Source organism: Spea bombifrons, chromosome 1, assembly GCF_027358695.1.
Source record: "Spea bombifrons isolate aSpeBom1 chromosome 1, aSpeBom1.2.pri, whole genome shotgun sequence".
Lineage (NCBI taxonomy): Eukaryota > Metazoa > Chordata > Amphibia > Anura > Pelobatidae > Spea > Spea bombifrons.
In genome coordinates this window covers 137826218-137853167 of record NC_071087.1, presented here as the reverse complement: position 1 = coordinate 137853167, position 26950 = coordinate 137826218, and the positions used below count along the sequence as shown (strand labels likewise).

Sequence of the window (26950 nt, the reverse complement as noted above, 5' to 3'; positions counted from 1 at the left end):
AAGGGTGGAGGGAATGCAATAAGAGGAAATTGAATGAGGGAATGCAAGAATTAGGAAATGGAGGAAAGGGGAATAGAGGCTGAAATGGAAGAAGAAGAAATAGGAGATAACTGAAACGGAAGGAAAATGGGGAAGGGGAATGCAAGAAGGGGGAAAGGAGAGGAGGGAATGCAGGAAGAGAGAAAGGAAAAAAAGATAAAATGGAAGAGAAATGGAAGAAGAGGGAAATGGGCAGAAGGATCTTAAGACGATGACAATTAAGGGAGGGGATCCAATTGGATGAACATTGGGGAATGCAACAAGAATGAAATGGAGGAGGGAATGCAAGAAGAATGAAATGGGGTAGGAATGCAAAAAGAGGGAAAAGGAGGAGGTTATGCAAGAAGAGGGAAATGGAGGGAGGAAATGCAAGAAGAGGGAAATGTGGAGGGGATGCACCAAGAGGGAAATGGGGAAGGGAATGCAAGAGCAGCACATTGAAGAGCGAATAGAAGATAACTGAAACGGAAGGGAAATGGGGTAGGGAAATGCAAAAAGGGGGGGAATGCAAAAAGGGGGGAATGCAAAAAGGGGGGGAATGCAAGAAGAGAGAAATGCAAGAAGAGGGAAATGGAGGGATGAAATGCAAGAAGAGGGAAATGGGGGAGGGAATGCAAGAAGAGGGAAATAGGGGAATGCAAGAAGAGGGAAAACAGGGAGGGAATGCAAGAAGAGGGAAATGGGGGAGGGGATGCAAAGAAGAGGGAAATGGGGGGAGGGGATGCAAGAAGAGGGAAATGGGGAAGGGGATGCAAGAAGAGAGAAATGGTGGGAGGAAATGCAAGAAGAGGGAAATGGAGGGAGGGAATGCAAGAAGAGGGAAATGGGGGAGGGAATGCAAGAAGAGGGAAATGGGGGAGGGAATGCAAGAAGAGGGAAATGGGGGAGGGAATGCAAGAAGAGGGAAATGGAGGGAGGAAATGCAAGAAGAGGGAAATGGGGGAGGGAATGCAAGAAGAGGGAAAACAGGGAGGGAATGCAAGAAGAGGGAAATGGGGGAGGGGATGCAAAGAAGAGGGAAATGGGGGGAGGGGATGCAAGAAGAGGGAAATGGGGAAGGGGATGCAAGAAGAGAGAAATGGTGGGAGGAAATGCAAGAAGAGGGAAATGGAGGGAGGGAATGCAAGAAGAGGGAAATGGGGAGGGAATGCAAGAAGAGGGAAATGGGGGAGGAAATGCAAGAAGAGGGAAATTGGGGAAGGAATGCAAGAAGAGGGAAATGGGGTAGGCAATGCAAGAAGAGGGAAATGGAGGGAGGAAATGCAAGAAGAGGGAAATGGGGGAGGGAATGCAAGAAGAGGGAAAACGAGGAGGTTATGCAAGAAGAGGGAAATAGGGGAGGGAATACAAGAAGAGGGAAATAGGGGAGTTTATGCAAGAAGAGGGAAATGGGGGAGGTAATGCAAGAAGAGGGAAATGGGGCAGGGAATGCAAGAAGAGGGAAATGGAGGGAGGAAATGAAATAAGAGGGAAATGGGGAGGGAATGCAAGAAGAGGGGAATAGAGGGAGGAAATGCAAGAAGAGGGAAATGGGGAAGGAATGCAAGAAGAGGGAAATGGGGAGGGAATGTAAGAAGAGGGTAATGGGGGAGGGAATGCAAGAAGAGGGAAATGGGGAAGGGGATGCAAGAAGAGGGAAATGAAAAAAGATAAAATGGGAGGCAATGCAAGACGGAGAATATGGCAGAGGGAATTGCAAGAAGAAGAAAACAGGGAGAAAAGGGGGGGAATGCAAAAAGGGGGGGAATGCAAGAAGAGAGAAATGCAAGAAGAGGGAAATGGAGGGATGAAATGCAAGAAGAGGGAAATGGGGGAGGGAATGCAAGAAGAGGGAAATAGGGGAATGCAAGAAGAGGGAAAACAGGGAGGGAATGCAAGAAGAGGGAAATGGGGGAGGGGATGCAAAGAAGAGGGAAATGGGGGGAGGGGATGCAAGAAGAGGGAAATGGGAAAGGGGATGCAAGAAGAGAGAAATGGTGGGAGGAAATGCAAGAAGAGGGAAATGGAGGGAGGGAATGCAAGAAGAGGGAAATGGGGGAGGGAATGCAAGAAGAGGGAAATGGGGGAGGGAATGCAAGAAGAGGGAAATGGGGGAGGGAATGCAAGAAGAGGGAAATGGAGGGAGGAAATGCAAGAAGAGGGAAATGGGGGAGGGAATGCAAGAAGAGGGAAAACAGGGAGGGAATGCAAGAAGAGGGAAATGGGGGAGGGGATGCAAAGAAGAGGGAAATGGGGGGAGGGGATGCAAGAAGAGGGAAATGGGGAAGGGGATGCAAGAAGAGAGAAATGGTGGGAGGAAATGCAAGAAGAGGGAAATGGAGGGAGGGAATGCAAGAAGAGGGAAATGGGGAGGGAATGCAAGAAGAGGGAAATGGGGGAGGAAATGCAAGAAGAGGGAAATTGGGGAAGGAATGCAAGAAGAGGGAAATGGGGTAGGGAATGCAAGAAGAGGGAAATGGAGGGAGGAAATGCAAGAAGAGGGAAATGGGGGAGGGAATGCAAGAAGAGGGAAAACGAGGAGGTTATGCAAGAAAAGGGAAATAGGGGAGGGAATACAAGAAGAGGGAAATAGGGGAGTTTATGCAAGAAGAGGGAAATGGGGGAGGTAATGCAAGAAGAGGGAAATGGGGCAGGGAATGCAAGAAGAGGGAAATGGAGGGAGGAAATGAAATAAGAGGGAAATGGGGAGGGAATGCAAGAAGAGGGGAATAGAGGGAGGAAATGCAAGAAGAGGGAAATGGGGAAGGAATGCAAGAAGAGGGAAATGGGGAGGGAATGTAAGAAGAGGGTAATGGGGGAGGGAATGCAAGAAGAGGGAAATGGGGAAGGGGATGCAAGAAGAGGGAAATGAAAAAAGATAAAATGGGAGGCAATGCAAGACGGAGAATATGGCAGAGGGAATTGCAAGAAGAAGAAAACAGGGAGAATGCAAGAAGACGGAAATTGGGAGGGAATGTAAAAAGACGGAAATGGGGGAGGGAATGCAAGAAGAGGGAAATTGAATTAAGAAATGCAAGAAGAGGGAAGGGTGGAGGGAATGCAAGAATTAGGAAATGGAGGAAAGGGGAATAGAGGCTGAAATGGAAGAAGAAGAAATAGGAGATAACTGAAACGGAAGGAAAATGGGGTAGTGGAATGCAAGAAGGGGGAAAGAAGAGGAGGGAATGCAGGAAGAGAGAAAGGAAAAAAAGATAAAATGGAAGAGAAATGGAAGAAGAGGGAAATGGGCAGAAGGATCTGAAGAAGATGACAATTAAGGGAGGAGATCCAATTGGATGAACATTGGGGAATGCAACAAGAATGAAATGGGGGAGGGAATGCAAGAAGAATGAAATGGGGAAGGAATGCAAAAAGAGGGAAAAGGAGGAGGTTATGCAAGAAGAGGGAAATGGAGGGAGGAAATGCAAGAAAAGGGAAATGGAGGGATGAAATGCAACAAGAGGGAAATGGGGAAGGGAATGCAAGAAGAGCACATTGAATAGCGAATAGAAGATAACTGAAACGGAAGGGAAATGGGGTAGGGAAATGCAAAAAAGGGGGAATGCAAAAAGGGGAGGAATGCAAGAAGAGAGAAAAGCAAGAAGAGGGAAATGGAGGGATGAAATGCAAGAAGAGGGAAATGGAGGGATGAAATGCAAGAAGAGGGAAATGGGGAAGGGAATGCAAGAAGAGGGAAATGGGGGAGGGAATGCAAGAAGAGGGAAATAGGGGGAATGCAAGAAGAGGGAAATAGGGGGAATGTAAGAAGGGGGAAATGGGGAGGGAATGCAAGAAGAGGGAAACAGAGGGAGGTAATGCAAGAAGAGGGAAATTGGGGAGGGAATGCAAGAAGAGGGAAATGGGGGAGGGGATGCAAAGAAGAGGGAAATGGGGGGAGGGGATGCAAGAAGAGGGAAATGGGGAAGGGGATGCAAGAAGAGGGAAATGGGGGAGGGGATGCAAGAAGAGGGAAATGGGGGAGGGGATGCAAGAAGAGGGAACTGGGGAAGGGGATGCAAGAAGAGGGAACTGGGGAAGGGGATGCAAGAAGAGAGAAATGGTGGGAGGAAATGCAAGAAGAGGGAAATGGGGAGGGGATGCAAGAAGAGAGAAATGGGGGAGGGAATGCAATTGGATGAACATTGGGGAATGCAAGAAGAATGAAATGGGGGAGGGAATGCAAGAAGAATGAAATGGGGGAGGGAATGCCAGAAGAATGAAATGGAGAAGGAATGCAAAAAGAGGGAAAAGGAGGAGTTTATGCAAGAAGAGGGAAATGGAGGGATGAAATGCAACAAGAGGGAAATGGGGAAGGGAATGCAAGAAGAGCACATTGAAGGGCGAATAGAAGATAACTGAAACGGAAGGGAAATGGGGTAGGGGAATGCAAAAAGGGGGGAATGCAAGAAGAAAGAAAAGAAAAAAGATAAAATGGAAGAGAAATGCAAGAAGAGGGAAATGGAGGGATGAAATGCAAGAAGAGGGAAATTGTCACGGGGTCAGGTAGAGAAGGAGGATCCAACTATGCAGATATGCACTGTTAGAGAAGTCCAGTAAACAGTCCGCGATCAAAAGGGCAAAGGTCAAAGGTCAGGCAGTGAGGTCAAACGTATCCGAGGTCAAGGCAGGCAGAACAGAAGCAATAACGAGTAAACAGGTCCGAGGCCGTAGGCAGGCAGCAAAGAATCGTGGTCAAAAAACAGGCAAAGGTCGGTACACAAGGCAATAAAGAAAATACAGGAAACAGCACACCCAAAAAGCATAACACTTTGAACGGGTGAAGACTGGAGAGAACAATGGGGCTTTAATAGGAGATCTACTGCAAGAAGAGAGGAAATTCAAAAAAGTTGAAATGGAAGAGAAATGCAAGAAAAGGGAAATGGAGGGATGAAATGCAACAAGAGGGAAATGGGGAAGGGAATGCAAGAAGAGGGAAATGGGGAAGGGAATGCAAGAAGAGGGAAATGGGGGAGGGAATGCAAGAAGAGAGAAATAGGGGGAATGCAAGAAGAGGGAAATAGGGAGAATGCAAGAAGAGGGAAATGGGGAGGGAATGCAAGAAGAGGGAAATGGGGAGGGAATGCAAGAAGAGGGAAAACGAGGAGGTTATGCAAGAAGAGGGAAATGGGGGAGGCAATACAAGAAGAGGGAAATGGGGGAGGGAATGCAAGAAGAGAGAAATGGGGGAGGGAATGCAAGAAGAGGGAAATGGGGGAGGGAATACAAGAAGAGGGAAATGGGGGAGGGAATGCAAGAAGAGGGAAATGGGGGAGGCAATACAAGAAGAGGGAAATGGGGGAGGCAATACAAGAAGAGGGAAATAGGGGAGGGAATACAAGAAGAGGAAAATTGAATGAGGGAATGGAAGAAGAGGGAAAAGGAGGGAGGGAATGCAAGAAGAGGGAAATGGGGGAGGGAATGCAAGAAGAGGGAAATGGGGGGTGCAAGAAGAGGGAAATGAGGAGGGAATGCAAGAAGAGGGAAAACGAGGAGGTTATGTAAGAAGAGGGAAATGGGGGAGGGAATACAAGAAGAGGGAAATGGGGGAGGGAATGCAAGAAGAGGGAAATGGGGGAGGGAATGCAAGAAGAGGGAAATGGGCGGGTGCAAGAAGAGGGAAATGGGGGAGAGAATGCAAGAAGAGGGAAATGGGGGGGGGATGCAAGAATAAGGAAATGGAAGAAAGGGGAATTGAGGCCGAAATGGAAGAAGAGGAAATAGGAGATAACTGAAACGGAAGAGAAATGGGGTAGCGGAATGCAGGGAAGAGTGAATGCAAGAAGAGAGAAATTAAAAAAGATAAAATGGAAGAGAAATGGAAGAAGAGGGAAATGGGCGGAAGGATCTGAAGAAGATGAAAATTATGGGAGGGAATGCAAGAGGAGGAACATAGGGGAATGCAAGAAGAGGGAAAAGGATGAGGTTATGCAATAAGAGGAAAATAATGAGCATACAAGAAGAGGGAAATGGAGGGGGGATGCAAGAAGAGGGAAACAGGGAAAATGCAAGTAGACAGAAATTGGAGAGGAAATGTAAAAAGACAGAAATGGGGTAGGGAATGCAAGGAGAGAGAAATGGGAGGAGGAAATGCACAAAGAGGAAAACAGGAAGAATGTAAGAAGATACAAATGAGGGAGTGAATGCAAAAAGTGAAATGGGGAAGGAATGCAAGAAGAGGGAAATGAAAGAATGTAGAATGGAAAAGAAATGGAAGAAGTGAAAAATGAGTGGAAGGCCCAAAGAAGATGAAAATTAGGGGAGGGAATGCAAGAAGAAAAAAACGGGGGGAATGCAAGAAGAGGGAAATTGAAGAAGATGGGATGTAAATGAAAGGAAAGAAGAGGGAAATGGTGGTGTACCTGAAGAAGCTGGAAAGGGGGAAAGGGCGTGCAAGAAGAGGAAAATGGGGTGAGTCGATTCAAAGAAGAGGGAAATTGGATAGGATGAAAGTAGAGGAAAATAAAAGATGAAAGGGAAGGAAAATGAAAGAAGAGGGGAAAGCAGGGGAATGAACAGAAGATGATAAAAATGGGGGATGCAAGAATAGGGAAATGGGGATGTACCTGAAGACGATGGGGAGAGGGAGTGCAAGAAGAGGAAAATGGGGTGAGGCAATACAAGAAGAGGGAAATTGGGGGATGGAATGCAAGTAGAAGGGAAAAAAAAGAAGAAGATGAAATGTAAGGAAAATGGAAGAAGGGGGAAAAGGGGGGGATAAACTGAACAAGATGACAACGGGGGATATAAGAAGAGGGAAATGGAGGGAGGAAATGCAATAAGAGGAAAGGGGGGGGTGCAAGAAGAGGGAAATAGAGGGAGGAAATGCAAGAAGAGGGAAATGGGGAAGGAATGCAAGAAGAGGGAAACGGGGGAGGGAATGCAAGAAGAGGGAAATGGAGGGAGGAAATGCATGAAGAGGGAAATGGGGAGGGAATACAAGAAGAGGGAAATAGAGGGAGGGAATGCAAGAAGAGGAAAATGGAAGAGGGAATGCAAGAAGAGGGAAAACAGGGAGGTAATGCAAGAAGAGGGAAATGGGGAGGGGATGCAAAGAAGAGGGAAATGGGGGAGGGGATGCAAGAAGAGGGCAATGGGGGAGGGAATGCAAGAAGAGGGAAATGGAGGGAGGAAATGCAAGAAGAGGGAAATGGAGGGAGGAAATGCGAGAAGAGAGAAATGGGGAGGGGATGCAAGAAGAGAGAAATGGGGGAGGGAATGCAATTGGATGAACATTGGGGAATGCAAGAAGAATGAAATGGGGGAAGGAATGCAAGAAGAATGAAATGGAGAAGGAATGCAAGAAGAGGGAAATGGGGGAGGGAATGCAAGAAGAGGGAAATGGGCGGGTGCAAGAAGAGGGAAATGGGGGGTGCAAGAAGAGGGAAATGGGGGAGAGAATGCAAGAAGAGGGAAATGGGGGGGGGATGCAAGAATAAGGAAATGGAAGGGGAATTGAGGCCGAAATGGAAGAAGAGGAAATAGGAGATAACTGAAACGGAAGAGAAATGGGGTAGCGGAATGCAGGGAAGAGTGAATGCAAGAAGAGAGAAATTAAAAAAGATAAAATGGAAGAGAAATGGAAGAAGAGGGAAATGGGCGGAAGGATCTGAAGAAGATGAAAATTATGGGAGGGAATGCAAGAGGAGGAACATAGGGGAATGCAAGAAGAGGGAAAAGGATGAGGTTATGCAATAAGAGGAAAATAATGAGCATACAAGAAGAGGGAAATGGAGGGGGGATGCAAGAAGAGGGAAACAGGGAAAATGCAAGTGGACAGAAATTGGAGAGGAAATGTAAAAAGACAGAAATGGGGTAGGGAATGCAAGGAGAGAGAAATGGGAGGAGGAAATGCACAAAGAGGAAAACAGGAAGAATGTAAGAAGATACAAATGAGGGAGTGAATGCAAAAAGTGAAATGGGGAAGGAATGCAAGAAGAGGGAAATGAAAGAATGTAGAATGGAAAAGAAATGGAAGAAGTGAAAAATGAGTGGAAGGCCCAAAGAAGATGAAAATTAGGGGAGAGAATGCAAGAAGAAAAAAACGGGGGGAATGCAAGAAGAGGGAAATTGAAGAAGATGGGATGTAAATGAAAGGAAAGAAGAGGGAAATGGTGGTGTACCTGAAGAAGCTGGAAAGGGGGAAAGGGCGTGCAAGAAGAGGAAAATGGGGTGAGTCGATTCAAAGAAGAGGGAAATTGGATAGGATGAAAGTAGAGGAAAATAAAAGATGAAAGGGAAGGAAAATGAAAGAAGAGGGGAAAGCAGGGGAATGAACAGAAGATGATAAAAATGGGGGATGCAAGAATAGGGAAATGGGGATGTACCTGAAGACGATGGGGAGAGGGAGTGCAAGAAGAGGAAAATGGGGTGAGGCAATACAAGAAGAGGGAAATTGGGGGATGGAATGCAAGTAGAAGGGAAAAAAAAGAAGAAGATGAAATGTAAGGAAAATGGAAGAAGGGGGAAAAGGGGGGGATAAACTGAACAAGATGACAACGGGGGATATAAGAAGAGGGAAATGGAGGGAGGAAATGCAATAAGAGGAAAGGGGGGGTGCAAGAAGAGGGAAATAGAGGGAGGAAATGCAAGAAGAAGGAAATGGGGAAGGAATGCAAGAAGAGGGAAACGGGGGAGGGAATGCAAGAAGAGGGAAATGGAGGGAGGAAATGCATGAAGAGGGAAATGGGGAGGGAATACAAGAAGAGGGAAATAGAGGGAGGGAATGCAAGAAGAGGAAAATGGAAGAGGGAATGCAAGAAGAGGGAAAACAGGGAGGGGATGCAAAGAAGAGGGAAATGGGGGAGGGGATGCAAGAAGAGGGCAATGGGGGAGGGAATGCAAGAAGAGGGAAATGGAGGGAGGAAATGCAAGAAGAGGGAAATGGAGGGAGGAAATGCGAGAAGAGAGAAATGGGGAGGGGATGCAAGAAGAGAGAAATGGGGGAGGGAATGCAATTGGATGAACATTGGGGAATGCAAGAAGAATGAAATGGGGGAAGGAATGCAAGAAGAATGAAATGGAGAAGGAATGCAAAAAGAAGGAAAAGGAGGAGTTTATGCAAGAAGAGGGAAATGGAGGGATGAAATGCAACAAGAGGGAAATGGGGTAGGGAATGCAAGAAGAGCACATTGAAGGGCGAATAGAAGATAACTGAAACGGAAGGGAAATGGGGTAGGGGAATGCAAAAAGGGGGGAACGCAAGAAGAGAGAAATGAAAAAAGATGAAATGGAAGAGAAATGCAAGAAAGGGAAATGGAGGGATGAAATGCAGGAAGAGGGAAATTGTCACGGGGTCAGGTAGCGAAGGAGGATCCAACTATGCAGATATGCACTGTTAGAGAAGTCCAGTAAACAGTCCGCGATCAAAAGGGCAAAGGCAGGCAGCGAGGTCAAACGTATCCGAGGTCAAGGCAGGCAGAACAGAAGCAATAACGAGTAAACAGGTCTTAGGTCGTAGGCAGGCAGCAAAGAATCTTGGTCAAAAAACAGGCAAAGGTCTGTACACAAGGCAATAGAGAAAATACAGGAAACAGCACACCCAAAAGGCATAACACTTTGAACGGGTGAAGACTGGAGAGAACAATGGGGCTTAAATAGGAGATCTACTGCAAGAAGAGAGAAAATTAAAAAAAGATAAAATGGGAAAGAGAAAGAGAAATGCAAGAAGAGGGAAATGGAGGGATGAAATGCAAGAAGAGGGAAATGGGGGAGGGAATGCAAGAAGAGAGAAATAGGGGGAATGCAAGAAGAGGGAAATAGGGAGAATGCAAGAAGAGGGAAATGGAGGGAGGGAATGCAAGAAGTGGGAAATGGGGAGGGAATGCAAAAAGAGGGAAAATGAGGAGGTTATGCAAGAAGAGGGAAATGGGGGAGGCAATACAAGAAGAGGGAAATGGGGGAGGGAATGCAAGAAGAGAGAAATGGGGGAGGGAATGCAAGAAGAGGGAAATGGGGGAGGGAATACAAGAAGAGGAAAATTGAATGAGGGAATGGAAGAAGAGGGAAAAGGAGGGAGGAACTTCAAGAAGAGGGAAATGGGGGGGTGCAAGAAGAGGGAAATAGGGAGAATGCAAGAAGAGGGAAATGGAGGGAGGGAATGCAAGAAGAGGGAAATGGAGGGAGGGAATGCAAGAAGTGGGAAAACGAGGAGGTTATGCAAGAAGAGGGAAATGGGGGAGGGAATACAAGAAGAGGGAAATGGGGGAGGGAATGCAAGAAGAGGGAAATGGGGGAGGGAATGCAAGAAGAGGGAAATGGGCGGGTGCAAGAAGAGGGAAATGGGGGGTGCAAGAAGAGGGAAATGGGGAGAGAATGCAAGAAGAGGAATTTGGGGGCGGGAATGCAAGAATAAGGAAATGGAAGAAAGGGGAACTGAGGCCGAAATGGAAGAAGAGGAAATAGGAGATAACTGAAACGGAAGAGAAATGGGGTAGCGGAATGCAGGGAAGAGTGAATGCAAGAAGAGAGAAATTAAAAAAGATAAAATGGAAGAGAAATGGAAGAAGAGGGAAATGGGCGGAAGGATCTGAAGAAGATGAAAATTATGGGAGGGAATGCAAGAGGAGGAACATGGGGGAATGCAAGAAGAGGGGAAAGGAGGAGGTTATGCAATAAGAGAAAAATAGGGAGGATACAAGAAGAGGGAAATGGAGGGGGGATGCAAGAAGAGGGAAACAGGGAAAATGCAAGTAGACAGAAATTGGAGAGGAAATGTAAAAAGACAGAAATGGGGTAGGGAATGCAAGGAGAGAGAAATGGGAGGAGGAAATGCACAAAGAGGAAAACAGGAAGAATGTAAGAAGATACAAATGAGGGAGTTAATGCAAAAAGTGAAATGGGGAAGGAATGCAAGAAGAGGGAAATGAAAGAATGTAGAATGGAAAAGAAATGGAAGAAGTGAGAAATGAGTGGAAGTCCCAAAGAAGATGGAAATGGAGGGAGGAAATGCAAGAAGAGGGAAATGGGGAGGGAATGCAAGAAGAGGGAAATAGAGGGAGGGAATGCAAGAAGAGGGAAATGGGGGAGGGAATGCAAGAAGAGGAAAATGGAAGAGGGAATGCAAGAAGAGGGAAAACAGGGAGGGAATGCAAGAAGAGGGAAATGGGGGAGGGGATGCAAGAAGAGGGAAATGCGGAAGGGGATGCAAGAAGAGGGAAATGGGGGAGGGAATGCAAGAAGAGGGAAATGGAGGGAGGAAATGCAAGAAGAGGGAAATGGGGAGGGGATGCAAGAAGAGAAAAATGGGGGAGGGAATGCAATTGGATGAACATTGGGGAATGCAAGAAGAATGAAATGGGGGAGGGAATGCAAGAAGAATGAAATGGAGAAGGAATGCAAAAAGAGGGAAAAGGAGGAGTTTATGCAAGAAGAGGGAAATGGAGGGATGAAATGCAACAAGAGGGAAATGGGGAAGGGAATGCAAGAAGAGCACATTGAAGGGTGAATAGAAGATAACTGAAACGGAAGGGAAATGGGGTAGGGGAATGCAAAAAGGGGGGATGCAAGAAGAGAGAAATGAAAAAAGATAAAATGGAAGAGAAATGCAAGAGAGGGAAATGGAGGGATGAAATGCAGGAAGAGGGAAATTGTCACGGGGTCAGGTAGCGAAGGAGGATCCAACTACGCAGATATGCACTGTTAGAGAAGTCCAGTAATCAGTCCGCGATCAAAAGGGCAAAGGCAGGCAGCGAGGTCAAACGTATCCGAGGTCAAGGCAGGCAGAACAGAAGCAATAACGAGTAAACAGGTCCGAGGTCGTAGGCAGGCAGCAAAGAATCTTGGTCAAAAAACAGGCAAAGGTCTGTACACAAGGCAATAGAGAAAATACAGGAAACAGCACACCCAAAAAGCATAACACTTTGAACGGGTGAAGACTGGAGAGAACAATGGGGCTTAAATAGGAGATCTACTGCAAGAAGAGAGAAAATTAAAAAAGATAAAATGGAAGAGAAATGCAAGAAGAGGGAAATGGAGGGATGAAATGGAGGGATGAAATGCAAGAAGAGGGAAATGGGGAATGGAATGCAAGAAGAGGGAAATTGGGGCGGGAATGCAAGAAGAGAGAAATAGGGGGAATGCAAGAAGAGGGAAATAGGGAGAATGCAAGAAGAGGGAAATGGAGGGAGGGAATGCAAGAAGAGGGGAATGAAGGGAGGGAATGCAAGAAGAGGGAAATGGGGAGGGAATGCAAGAAGAGGGAAAAAGAGGAGGTTATGCAAGAAGAGGGAAATGGGGGAGGCAATACAAGAAGAGGGAAATGGGGGAGGGAATGCAAGAAGAGGGAAATGGGGGAGGGAATGCAAGAAGAGGGAAATGGGGGAGGGAATGCAAGAAGAGGGAAATGGGGGAGGGAATGCAAAAAGAGGGAAATGGGGGAGGGAATACAAGAAGAGGAAAATTGAATGAGGGAATGGAAGAAGAGGGAAAAGGAGGGAGAGAATGCAAGAAGAGGGAAATGGGGGAGGGAATGCAAGAAGAGGGAAATGGAGGGAGGAAATGCAAGAAGAGGGAAATGGGGAGGGGATGCAAGAAGAGAAAAATGGGGGAGGGAATGCAATTCGATGAACATTGGGGAATGCAAGAAGAATGAAATGGGGGAGGGAATGCAAGAAGAATGAAATGGAGAAGGAATGCAAAAAGAGGGAAAAGGAGGAGTTTATGCAAGAAGAGGGAAATGGAGGGATGAAATGCAACAAGAGGGAAATGGGGAAGGGAATGCAAGAAGAGGGAAATGTGCGGGTGCAAGAAGAGGGAAATGGGGGGTGCAAGAAGAGGGAAATGGGGGAGAGAATGCAAGAAGAGGGAAATGGGGAGAGAATGCAAGAAGAGGGAAATGGGGGAGAGAATGCAAGAAGAGGGAAATGGGGAGAGAATGCAAGAAGAGGGAAATGGGGAGAGAATGCAAGAAGAGGGAAATGGGGAGAGAATGCAAGAAGAGGGAAATGGGGAGAGAATGCAATAATAAGGAAATGGCAGAAAGGGGAATTGAGGCCGAAATGGAAGAAGAGGAAATAGGAGATAACTGAAACGGAAGAGAAATGGGGTAGCGGAATGCAGGGAAGAGTGAATGCAAGAAGAGAGAAATTAAAAAAGATAAAATGGAAGAGAAATGGAAGAAGAGGGAAATGGAGGGATGAAATGGAGGGATGAAATGCAAGAAGAGGGAAATGGGGAAGGGAATGCAAGAAGAGGGAAATTGGGGAAGGGAATGCAAGAAGAGGGAAATTGGGGCGGGAATGCAAGAAGAGAGAAATAGGGGGAATGCAAGAAGAGGGAAATAGGGAGAATGCAAGAAGAGGGAAATGGAGGGAGGGAATGCAAGAAGAGGGAAATGAAGGGAGGGAATGCAAGAAGAGGGAAATGGGGAGGGAATGCAAGAAGAGGGAAAAAGAGGAGGTTATGCAAGAAGAGGGAAATGGGGGAGGCAATACAAGAAGAGGGAAATGGGGGAGGGAATGCAAGAAGAGGGAAATGGGGGAGGGAATGCAAGAAGAGGGAAATGGGGGAGGGAATGCAAAAAGAGGGAAATGGGGGAGGGAATACAAGAAGAGGAAAATTGAATGAGGGAATGGAAGAAGAGGGAAAAGGAGGGAGGGAATGCAAGAAGAGGGAAATGGGGGAGGGAATGCAAGAAGAGGGAAATGGAGGGAGGAAATGCAAGAAGAGGGAAATGGGGAGGGGATGCAAGAAGAATGAAATGGGGGAGGGAATGCAAGAAGAATGAAATGGAGAAGGAATGCAAAAAGAGGGAAAAGGAGGAGTTTATGCAAGAAGAGGGAAATGGAGGGATGAAATGCAACAAGAGGGAAATGGGGAAGGGAATGCAAGAAGAGGGAAATGGGCGGGTGCAAGAAGAGGGAAATGGGGGGTGCAAGAAGAGGGAAATGGGGGAGAGAATGCAAGAAGAGGGAAATGGGGAGGGAATGCATGAAGAGAAAAATGGGGAGAGAATGCAAGAAGAGGAATTTGGGGGCGGGAATGCAAGAATAAGGAAATGGCAGAAAGGGGAATTGAGGCCGAAATGGAAGAAGAGGAAATAGGAGATAACTGAAACGGAAGAGAAATGGGGTAGCGGAATGCAGGGAAGAGTGAATGCAAGAAGAGAGAAATTAAAAAAGATAAAATGGAAGAGAAATGGAAGAAGAGGGAAATGGGCGGAAGGATCTGAAGAAGATGAAAATTATGGGAGGGAATGCAAGAGGAGGAACATGGGGGGAATGCAAGAAGAGGGAAAAGGAGGAGGTTATGCAATAAGAGGAAAATAGGGAGCATACAAGAAGAGGGAAATGGAGGGGGGATGCAAGAAGAGGGAAACAGGGAAAATGCAAGTAGACGGAAATTGGAGAGGAAATGTAAAAAGACAGAAATGGGGTAGGGAATGCAAGGAGAGAGAAATGGGAGGAGGAAATGCACAAAGAGGAAAACAGGAAGAATGTAAGAAGATACAAATGAGGGAGTGAATGCAAAAAGTGAAATGGGGAAGGAATGCAAGAAGAGGGAAATGAAAGAATGTAGAATGGAAAAGAAATGGAAGAAGTGAGAAATGAGTGGAAGGCCCAAAGAAGATGAAAATTAGGGGAGGGAATGCAAGAATAAGAAAATGGGGGGAATGCAAGAAGAGGGAAATTGAAGAAGATGGGATGTAAATGAAAGGAAAGAAGAGGGAAATGGTGGTGTACCTGAAGAAGATGGAAAGGGGAAAGGGCGTGCAAGAAGAGGAAAATGGGGTGAGTCGATTTAAGAAGAGGGAAATAGGATGGGATGAAAGTAGAGGAAAATAAAAGATGAAAGGGAAGGAAAATGAAAGAAGAGGGGAAAGCAGGGGAATGAACAGAAGATGATAAAAATGGGGGATGCAAGAATAGGGAAATGGGGATGTACCTGAAGACGATGGGGAGAGGGAGTGCAAGAAGAGGAAAATGGGGTGAGGCAATACAAGAAGAGGGAAATTGGGGGATGGAATGCAAGTAGAAGGAAAAAAAAGAAGAAGATGAAATGTAAGGAAAATGGAAGAAGGGGGAAAAGGGGGGGTGAACTGAAGAAGATGACAATGGGGGATATAAGAAGAGGGAAATGGAGGGAGGAAATGCAATAAGAGGAAAAGGGGGGGATGCAAGAAGAGGGAAATAGAGGGAGGAAATGCAAGAAGAGGGAAATGGGGAAGGAATGCAAGAAGAGGGAAACGGGGGAGGGAATGTAAGAGGGAAATGGGGGAGGGAATGCAAGAAGAGGGAAATGGAGGGAGGAAATGCAAGAAGAGGGAAATGGGGAGGAAATGCAAGAAGAGGGAAATAGAGGGAGGGAATGCAAGCAGAGGGAAATGGGGGAGGGAATGCAAGCAGAGGGAAATGGGGGAGGGAATGCAAGAAGAGGAAAAAGGAAGAGGGAATGCAAGAAGAGGGAAAACAGGGAGGGAATGCAAGAAGAGGGAAATGGGGGAGGGGATGCAAAGAAGAGGGAAATGGGGGAGGGGATGCAAGAAGAGGGAAATGGGGAAGGGGATGCAAGAAGAGGGAAATGGGGGAGGGAATGCAAGAAGAGGGAAATGGAGGGAGGAAATGCAAGAAGAGGGAAATGGAAGGAGGAAATGCAAGAAGAGGGAAATGGGGAGGGGATGCAAGAAGAGAAAAATGGGGGAGGGAATGCAATTGGATGAACATTGGGGAATGCAAGAAGAATGAAATGGGGGAGGGAATGCAAGAAGAATGAAATGGAGAAGGAATGCAAAAAGAGGGAAAAGGAGGAGTTTATGCAAGAAGAGGGAAATGGGGAAGGGAATGCAAGAAGAGCACATTGAAGGGCGAATAGAAGATAACTGAAACGGAAGGGAAATGGGGTAGGGGAATGCAAAAAGGGGGGGAATGCAAGAAGAGAGAAATGAAAAAAGATAAAATGGAAGAGAAATGCAAGAAGAGGGAAATGGAGGTATGAAATGCAAGAAGAGGGAAATTGTCACGGGGTCAGGTAGCGAAGGAGGATCCAACTATGCAGATATGCACTGTTAGAGAAGTCCAGTAAACAGTCCGCGATCAAAAGGGCAAAGGCAGGCAGCGAGGTCAAACGTATCCGAGGTCAAAGCAGGCAGAACAGAAGCAATAACGAGTAAACAGGTCCGAGGTGGTAGGCAGGCAGTAAAGAATCGTGGTCAAAAAATAGTCAAAGGTCGGTACACAAGGCAATAGAGAAAATACAGGAAACAGCACACCCAAAAAGCATAACACTTTGAACGAGTGAAGACTGGAGAGAACAATGGGTCTTAAATAGTAGATCTACTGCAAGAAGAGAGAAAATTAAAAAAGATAAAATGGAAGAGAAATGCAAAAAGAGGGAAATGGAGGGATGAAATGCAAGAAGAGGGAAATGGGGAAGGGAATGCAAGAAGAGGGAAATAGGGGGAATGCAAGAAGAGGGAAATGGGGAGGGAATGCAAGACGAGGGAAAATGAGGAGGTTATGCAAGAAGAGGGAAATGGGGGAGGGAATACAAGAAGAGGGAAACGGGGGAGGGAATGCAAGAAGAGGGAAATGGGGGAGGGAATGCAAGAAGAGGGAAATGGGGGAGGGAATACAAGAAGAGGAAAATTGAATGAGGGAATGCAAGAAGAGGGAAAAGAAGGGAGGGAATGCAAGAAGAGGGAAATGGGGGAGGGAATGCAATAAGAGGGAAATGGGGGTGCAAGAAGAGGGAAATAGGGAGAATGCAAGAAGAGGGAAATGGAGGGAGGGAATGCAAGAAGAGGGAAATGAGGAGGGAATGCAAGAAGAGGGAAATGGGGGTGCAAGAAGAGGGAAATAGGGAGAATGCAAGAAGAGGGAAATGGAGGGAGGGAATGCAAGAAGAGGGAAATGAGGAGGGAATGCAAGAAGAGGGAAAACGAGGAGGTTATGCAAGAAGAGGGAAATGGGGGAGGGAATACAAGAAGAGGGAAATGGGGGAGGGAATACAAGAAGAGGGAAATGGGGGAGGGAATGCAAGAAGAGGGAAATGGGCGGGTGCAAGAAGAGGGAAATGGGGGTGCAAGAAGAGGGAAATGGGGGAGAGAATGCAAGAAGAGGGAAATGGGGGAGGGAATGCAAGAAGAGAAAAATGGGGAGAGAATGCAAGAAGAGGAATTTGGGGGCGGGAATGCAAGAATAAGGAAATGGAAGAAAGGGGAATTGAGGCTGAAATGGAAGAAGAGGAAATAGGAGATAACTGAAACGGAAGAGAAATTGGGTAGCGGAATGCAGGGAAGAGTGAATGCAAGAAGAGAGAAATTAAAAAAGATAAAATGGAAGATAAATGGAAGAAGAGGGAAATGAGTGGAAGGATCTGAAGAAGATGAAAATTATGGGAGGGAATGCAAGAGGAGGAACATGGGGGAATGCAAGAAGAGGGAAAAGGAGGAGGTTATGCAATAAGAGGAAAATAGGGAGCATACAAGAAGAGGGAAATGGAGGGAGGATGCAAGAAGAGGGAAACAGGGAAAATGCAAGTAGACGGAAATTGGAGAGGAAATGTAAACAGACGGAAATGGGGTAGGGAATACAAGGAGAGAGAAATAGGAGGAGGAAATGCACAAAGAGGAAAACAGGAAGAATGTAAGAAGATAAAAATGAGGGAGTGAATGCAAAAAGTGAAATGGGGAAGGAATGCAAGAAGAGGGAAATGAAAGAATGGAAAATGGAAAAGAAATGGAAGAAGTGAGAAATGAGTGGAAGGCCCGAAGAAGATGAAAATTAGGGGAGGGAATGCAAGAAGAAGAAAATGGGGGGAATGCAAGAAGAGGGAAATTGAAGAAGATGGGATGTAAATGAAAGGAAAGAAGAGGGAAATGGTGGTGTACCTGAAGAAGATGGAAAGGGGGAAAGGGCGTGCAAGAAGAGGAAAATGGGGTGAGTCGATTCAAGAAGAGGGACATGGGATGGGATGAAAGTAGAGCAAAAGAAAGGATGAAATGGAAGGAAAATGAAAGAAGAGGGAAAAGCAGGGGAATGAACAGAAGATGATAAAAATGGGGGATGCAAGAAGAGGGAAATGGGGATGTACCTGAACAAGATGGGGAGAGGGAGTGCAAGAAGAGGAAAATGGGGTGAGGCAATACAAGAAGAGGGAAATTGGGGGATGGAATGCAAGTAGAGGAAAAAGAAAAGAAGATGAAATGTAAGGAAAATGGAAGAAGGGGGAAAAGGGGGGGAATGAACTGAAGAAGATGACAATGGGGATATAAGAAGAGGGAAATGGAGGGAGGAAATGAAAGAAGAGGGAAAACAGGGAGGGAATGCAAGAAGAGGGAGATGGGGGAGGGGATGCAAGAAGAGGGAAATGGGGGAGGGGCTGCAAGAAGAGGGAAATAGGGAAGGGGTTGCAAGAAGAGGGAAATGGGGGAGGGAATGCAAGAAGAGGGAAAAGGAGGGATGGAATGCAAGAAGAGGGAAATGGGGGAGGGAATGCAAGAAGAGGGAAATGAAAAAAGATAAAATGGGAGGCAATGCAAGACGGAGAATATGGCAGAGGGAATTGCAAGAAGAAGAAAACAGGGAGAATGCAAGAAGACGGAAATTGGGAGGGAATGTAAAAAGACGAAAATGGGGGAGGGAATGCAAGAAGAGGGAAATTGAATTAAGAAATGCAAGAAGTGGGAAGGGTGGAGGGAATGCAATAAGAGGAAATTGAATGAGGGAATGCAAGAATTAAGAAATTGAGGAAAGGGGAATAGAGGCTGAAATGGAAGAAGAAGAAATAGGAGATAACTGAAACGGAAGGAAAATGGGGTAGGGGGATGCAAGAAGGGGAAAGGGGAGGAGGGAATGCAGGAAGAGAGAAATGAAAAAAGATAAAATGGAAGAGAAATGGAAGAAGAGGGAAATGTGCAGAAGGATCTGAAGAAGATGACAATTAGGGGAGGGAATGCAATTGGATGAACATTGGGGAATGCAAGAAGAATGAAATGGGGGAGGGAATGCAAGAAGAATAAAATGGGGAAGGAATGCAAAAAGAGGGAAAAGGAGGAGGTTATGCAAGAAGAGGGAAATGGAGGGAGGAAATGCAAGAAGAGAGAAATGGAGGGGTGAAATGCAACAAGAGGGAAATGGGGAAGGGAATGCAAGAAGAGCACATTAGAGAGAAATGAAAAAAAGATAAAATGGAAGAGAAATGGAAGAAGAGGGAAATGGCAAAGTCCAGAGGCAACCTTTAATTTGGTTGTATTTCTAGAATCATTGACCCTAGAGTTGGTGTATAAATATTTTCCTGCCAAATTAACTGAAATAATAATAAAGTATTCATATATTCATACACATTGTCTTATGGCTTTATTACCTGAAACAACATTAAAAAACTACCACCCATTCTTGTCGGATGTAATGCACAAGTAAATGGGTGAGCAGAGTGATACACTCTCATTGATTTGACTATACATTATACAGGGCCAACCAGGCTCCTCCTGCAGCAGTAGCTCCTGGGTTTAGCATTACATAATGTATAGTAATGTGCTGAGACCATACATCTCCTGCACATTCTCTATTTAGTGAATAAACCCCCTTGAGTTGCTGCCTTGGAGTGTGTGGGGGTTGTATTGAATCAATTCAAGTTAAATCTTCACAATTAGTGACAACTGGAACATTGCTGAATAAACTGGCGTCTCATATTGACCCACCTTGTGAATCTGAAAAGCGGTGTTGTGAGGGGTCTTGGTCAATACCACCTCCAATACTGAAGCCCAGGATTCAGTTACCTCCCTGGTAAAGTTTGGATTCTAGAGAGAAAACACTTTTTTGTATATTTACTTTCACAAATCGACCTTTAGAAACTGTAACACATCACAGGCATACCTGGCAACTCTCAGGGTTTGACTCAGAGTATCAGTGTTCTTGCCCGAGTCTCAGCATCTGTGGGGGAGGGGTAGATTATCAGGGTCACACAGTCTGGAACTCATTCCTATTCAACACTGCTATCATATGGAAGACTCCCAACTAGCGCTTGTAAACTGTACGTCTGCTGGAAAAAAAATAGAAATCAGAAAAAAATAACTGATTAATTAAATAAAATTAAAATAAATTATTTACATAAATGAAATATGTTTAAATAAATAAAATGTATCAAACAGATATGGTACAGCATAACTCGTTTAAACCGAGTCAGACATTGGTACAGCGTAAACCCCATAACAATACACAGAGCCATACATTAATGGTAGTGTAACATCACTATATACTAAGTCAGAAATTGACATTGCCGCTGAAACAGGTTTCAGTATTTTAACCCATTCCATGCACTAATTCTACTACCACCCTTTGTCAAACTTTGTGGTAGTAATTTATTTTTTATCACACAACTTCAGATGTGAAAATACAGCTCCTGGTATACATCGCACAGCATCCCAATATCTGTTCAGCAACATCTCCTGAGTACAGTGATACCCCCTATGCATGGGTTTGTTGGGTTGTTTGGGAGATAAAATGGCAAATTTTTTCAACTTGGAACTTTGACATATGGTCCTACTGCCCCATGTGCTTTTTGGGACATTTTACCCCATCAAATCATCTATTTTTGAAAAGTAGACACCCCAGGGTATTTCAAATGCCGGTATTTTAGCCCTTTCCATGCACTAATTTTACCTCTGGCCTTTGTCAAAATATGTGGTGTTATTTTTTGTGTGTTTTTTTCACACACATTGTACATAACCCCTTCAGTCCCAGGGGTTTCAGTATCTAGTTTCATTAACTAGATATTTATACTGTTTTCTTCTTCTACAGTCTATCTCAACCACTCACAACATTAACTTTTTAGTGAAATGGGTAGATTAATAGATTACGTCCTCATAGTGGCGTTTTTTTTGGAATAGGAGCCAGGCATAAGCTGTTGCCCACGGAGTATTGTGGAGCGGACAAGTGCAAAGGTAGTGGGAACAGCTCAGCTGTGTGCGTCGGACCGCCATACACAAGGGAGAATATCCAAGAAAGTGTCTTTCTCCTGCTCAGATGATTAGGGACCACACAGGGTTAAGGTGTGAATCCAGGACAGATGGAAAACAATTGGAGTCATGAAAAGGGCACGTCGGTACTCATTAACACAACAATTATTATTAGGAATATCTATGGGTATGTTATGAAACCGCGTTAGAGTAAATAAAATCTAATAGACAATGTTTCTGGAATTTTTCTTGCCTTTATGACCATGGCAACAAGATTTCTCACTATGAACTGTATAGTTCCTATTCCTGTAAGGGACCTGTGTGAGCTGGAGGTATGAAAGTCCTTTAGCTGGATGGAAACTAGATTTTATGACAAGACACGGAGGCTCCTATTGCTTAACTCTTTCTTTACTGGAACAAATAGCAGCAAAGAATTTGAACAGAGAAAAAATGAAATGTAACATGTGGCTCCAACAGCCAATCACCACACAGCATACACTATAATACAAGTCTCCTCCCGGAAATCATCCTCTTTCTTTGCTGCTCACTGGATCAGATAAGTATCATCCAGTGTGTTAATTCTTCTCAATGCGTTTTTCATAATTATTGTATATTTTATTGTATATTTTATTGTATACTTTATTGCATATATTTTACTGCGGTCGTTCTGAAGGTGTCTGTGTCTCCCTTTCCTATTTATTCCGGCTGTTATGGCCTGTTTTCTTTTGGTATCTCCCCCCCTTTTTAGGGTTATTTTCTATGGTTGTTCTCCCCGTTTGGGGTCCCGTTTCGGTACTTTTACTTACCTTTCTTCTGCCGAGATTGTGTCTTCTCCTCTCATCTCTCCGCGCGTAGATCTCTATTGATCTTACGCGCGTAGATCTCTGTTTGTTCGTCCGCGCATGCGCGCGGCGTACGCGTCCTCTCAGTTTCTTCGCGGTTCTTTCTCCACGCGGCTCAACTGCTTGGTGGTGCTCTCCGTCGTTCCCCGTTCTCCGGAAAACGTTCTTTTTACGCCCAGGCAGGGGTAAGCTCCCAACCTGGTGCTTCTGCTTCCATCTCATTCAATTACGTTTTTCTATATTGCGGTATTGCATATTGACAAGGCTGTTGTGCCAATTATTTAATTATTATTTAACTATTATTGTGCCTGATTTCCATCATGCCTAAGCCTGTCAAAGAGATGCCTTCTCAGGCAGATAATGTTCTCTCCCTGGGAGATTTAGATCCTGAACCGGTTTTGCCTGTGGCTAGTGGGAGTTGTAATCTACCCTCCACTTCTGGGCCTAATTTGGATTTTCAAAAATCTGTTTCTGATGCTATCATGGCTGCTATGGGTTCCATGACTTCTACTTTGTCACAGTCTATTGCCCAGGCTATCAGTACCTGTTCTCTACAAGGTGCTTCAGCACCTCTTAAAGTGACGGCACATAAAAAAGCGGTGGCCAAACAAAGGCACCTTGACCCCCCGACCTCCAGAAATATTGAACACGGCGATGCCAATACCGCCCTAGATAGCGTGGCTTCAGCACGCAAAAGAGCCTATCCGCGCCAGGCAGAACGGGCACGGCGGTGGAAGTGTGCTAAAACACTCCCCGAGGACTCAGATTCGGAGTTTGACTCCATTGAGGAGGTCGTGTTACAGGAGGATTCCTCTGATGGTGATGAGGATTTGGATGAGGAACCTTTTGATTCCTTGGAACCGGGTTCCCCCAAACAAGAGGACCCTGGGGTCTCTCGCTCTACATCCTCACCAGGGATTCTTGATCCTCAGGGAGAATGCCTTTTTGACCCTGAAAGTCTCCACCACCCGCGTTCCTCTGAATGGGTTCCATCTGCTCACATTGCGCAGTATCTTGAAAAGTGGGTTAGACGTCCTCTCTCTAAATCCGCTAGAAATAAATTGCGAGCGGAATGCCCACGCCCGATTATCCCTAATAAGGTTTGCGAAACCCCTGCGGTGGACCCTAAAATGGTCCAGTATCTCGCTAAATCTGGCTGGAACCCTAGGAAGGGTTTAGAATCTGCCCTTAAGTCCTGCCAGGATAAACATCTGGATGTGTTTGGCCCTTTAACTAAACTGTTTGAATTGGCGTCCCATGCCAAGGAAAAAGGGGAATCTGTTGACCCAGACACCCTGTTGGGGTGGATACAAAGGGCGATCTGTATTGCGGGGAATGTTAACACTTCCTTCTGCATAGAGAGACGTAAGGCCATCCTTCTAAAGGTAGAACCAAAGTTGGCCAATCTTGCCTTATCTGAGGCGGGCAAGGATGCTCAGGGTCTCCTGTTTGGAGATTCTTTCATTAAGGAACTAGGACAATTCGTTGGGGCTTTCACCGCATTGGACAAAGCTCAGTCGTCCATGAAACGTGTGTTTGAACCTCGGGTTTCCACCAGGGCCGGCAGATTCAGGGGCCGTCTGGCCGGCCGTAATGCCTTCAGTTCTTCGCGAACTTCCAGAGGCTCCTTCACGCAACTCCCTCCACGACGGGAGTTCAAGCAACCTTCACCGTTTTTCCCTTCACGAGCCAGACCATGGCGGTCCAGGGGTTCCGGAAGAGGTCATCGACGTCCCTATGGTGAGTACACCACTAACCATTCCTTTTTCCCCGCTTCAGGTAGGCGGACGTCTCCGTCATTTTTTCCATTATTGGGAAAATCTTACTGCGGACGCGTGGGTCCTAGATTGTGTCCGGGGCTACACGATCGAATTAATCTCTTACCCGTGTCAGCAGATTCTCCCCACTCCCATTATGTTTTCCCAACAGGACCAACTGCTCATAGACACAGAATTGACCACTCTGTGGACAACAGGCGCTATAGAAGCGGTCTCAAACGACACCCCGGGTTATATCAGCAACATGTTTCTGGTCCGAAAGAAAGGCGGCGGCTTCCGCCCGGTAATCAATTTAAGATCTCTGAACCTTTTGGTTCGTTACAGGCATTTCAAGATGGAAGGGATTCATTTGCTCCGCGACCTCCTGTTAAGGAACGATTGGATGGTGAAGTTGGATCTGCAGGATGCCTACCTCACGGTTCCCATGGCGGAACAGTCACGGGATCTCCTGCAATTCTATTGGAAAACGCAGAAATGGCGATTTACGTGTCTTCCGTTTGGGCTCTCATCGGCTCCATGGTGCTTCACCAAGTTGCTTCGTCCTGTGGTATCATGGCTTCGCACTCAAGGGGTGAGACTTATAATTTACTTGGACGATATCCTGCTCATGGCTCAAGATCGTCACACTCTGCTGTCTCACCTACACCTGTCGATCTCGTTCCTTTCGGATTTGGGTTTCCTCATCAACGAGGAGAAATCGTGTATGACTCCCTCCCACAGTATGGAGTTTCTCGGTTTCATGGTAGATGCGGACCAAGGGATGCTCAGTCTTCCGACTTCCAAGATTCGCTCGATTCGCAAGGAACTGATTCGTGCCCTGCAACGCCCATCCATCTCCATTCGGTTCCTGGCCAGGATTGTGGGTTTGCTCACGTCTTCGATCCAAGCGGTTTTTCCGGCTCCGCTCCACTATCGGGCGCTCCAGCGTCTGAAAATCGCTCATCTTCGCGAGGGGGCGTCCTATGCGGATCTCATTTCTCTGGACACGGATTCGAGGACTGAGTTACTATGGTGGATCCGGAATCTGGAAGCGTGGAATGGCAAGGCCATCGTGGGTCCTCGTCCGGATTTCAACATCGATTCGGATGCCAGCCTGCATGGCTGGGGTGCTCATTGCGACGGGCTCACTACAGGGGGCAGATGGTCCCCAGAAGAAGCCGATCTACACATCAACTCCCTGGAGTTACTAGCCGGGTCCTTTGCTGTCCGCAGTTTTTCCAAGGATCATGCCAACGTTTGCATCAGACTCCGAATGGACAATGTCTCGGCGGTGCGCTACGTCAATCATTTCGGCGGTACCCACTCCAGGACCCTGACGGATTTGGCCCATCAGTTCTGGGACTTCTGTCTCAGCAGGAACATTGTGGTCCAGGCGGAATATCTTCCCGGGTTGCACAACTCCGTGGCCGACTGGTATTCTCGATATCTTCGGGATTCCAGCGATTGGAGGTTGGATCCAGCGGTGTTCCACTCTATCTTGTCGCTTTGGGGTCCTTTTTGTACGGACCTGTTCGCCTCCAGACTCAACGCTCAACTTCCGTGATATTTCAGCTGGAGGCCGGATCCGGGCGCGGTAGCAGTGGATGCGTTCACTCAGGATTGGACAGGCGGCACCCAATATGCTTTTCCTCCGTTTTCCATGATTCCGCGCACCTTACTACAAGTTCGTCGCCAGGGTGTTCGACTGGTGCTCGTCACCCCACTTTGGAGGTCTCAACCGTGGTTTCCTCCGTTGTTGGAACTGTCGATAGATCCACCCAGGTTGTTGCCCCACTCTCCTCTCCTTCTGCTGAGTCCGGAGGGCCATCCCCATCCTCTGATTCTGGATGGGTCGCTACGCCTGGTGGCGTGGCTGCTTTCCGGGGACCTTGGGCAATCCACGGAGTTTCGGACACGACTTCGCGCCTCTTGGCAGCGTCGTGGGCCCCGGGAACCAGGAAGGCTTATGGATCAGCTTGGGGAATTTGGGCTGGTTGGTGCTTGGCTCGGGATTTGGATCCCTCTTCTGCACCTTTGAATGCTGTTCTCCAATTTCTCTCGTCTCTCTTTGATGAGGGCAGAGCTTACCGTACCATCAATGTCTACCGGTCGGCGATTTCGGCTTCTCATGCTGGTCTCGATGGTTGTCCGATTGGACGACATCCTCTAGTTTGTCGCTTACTGAAAGGTGCCAGACTTAGCAGACCCCCTCGTCCTAGATATTCCTCTACTTGGGACGTTTCTTGTGTTCTCTCCTTTTTAGCTTCTTGGCCTCCTAATGAGTCTCTTCCTCTCAGGGACTTGTCCGCTAAACTACTTTCCTTTACTGTCTTTAGTGTCCTGCAAGAGGGTGGCGGATGTTCGCGCCTTGGATGTTGATAATCGTTCTTTTGACCCTTCGGGGGTTACTTTTAATATTTCCAGACGTACCAAGACTTCTATTAAATCTGTGTCTTATCCGGCTTTCCCTTCTTCTCCTGCGTTGTGTCCTGTGGCCTGTTTGAAGGAGTATGAACTGCGCACGGCACAGTTGCGATCTGCGTCTCATCCCAATCTTTTTATATCCTTCAAGGCTCTTTTCGGTCCAGTTTCCTCTACGACCTTGGCACGTTGGTTGAAGAGGGTTCTGGGTCTTGCTGGTGTGGACACCTCGGTGTTCGGGGCACATTCATCTAGGAGTGCGGTTGCCACAAAAGTCATTAGTCTTGGTGGCCGTTTGGAAGATTTGATGAAGGCAGCAGACTGGTCCAGGCCATCTACTTTTAAGGAGTTCTATTTTCGGCCTTCATCACATATTTTCTCTCCTATTGTTGCTCAGCTTTGAACTTGCAATAGGAGCCTCCGTGTCTTGTCATAAAATTGCATGATTTTACTATTACCATGACGTAAAGTCATGATTTTATTAAAGACACGGAGGCGAGTATTGCTTCCCCCCCTTTCTTCCACTGCGTGGGACTCACTCCCACCCTATGGCTTATGGTTTGTATGGGGTGGTTGTTTATTTATTTCGTTATGTATTCTTTGCCTATTGTGATACGTGGGCTGTTTGCTTATGCACTTCTTTATTTTCCGAATATTTTATGCCATTTCTATATGCTTGGTTTTCTCCTCCTTCTCTGCTTTACATGCACTGGAGTTAACCTGTAGATTCTTGTTTTTCTTGTTTCCATACAGTTTGATCTGATCGTCTGGTTCGTCATTCCCATCCTGGGTTCTACGGATGTTCCAGAGTTCTCGTTTTATCTCCCGTCGGAAGTTTCGGTTGTGGGGCTGATCAAGTTCGCCTATCAAAGAAAGAGGATGATTTCCGGGAGGAGACTTGTATTATAGTGTATGCTGTGTGGTGATTGGCTGTTGGAGCCACATGTTACATTTCATTTTTTCTCTGTTCAAATTCTTTGCTGCTATTTGTTCCAGTAAAGAAAGAGTTAAGCAATACT

The 26950-nt window shown here is 46.3% G+C and overlaps 1 protein-coding gene across 1 annotated transcript in view; it reads right to left on the bottom strand.

Annotated features, from left to right (window-relative positions):
- Window positions 1-26950, bottom strand: part of ERAP1 (endoplasmic reticulum aminopeptidase 1) — a 66581-nt gene that overhangs the window by 37913 nt on the left and 1718 nt on the right. The gene's annotated exons all lie outside the window — the stretch shown is intronic.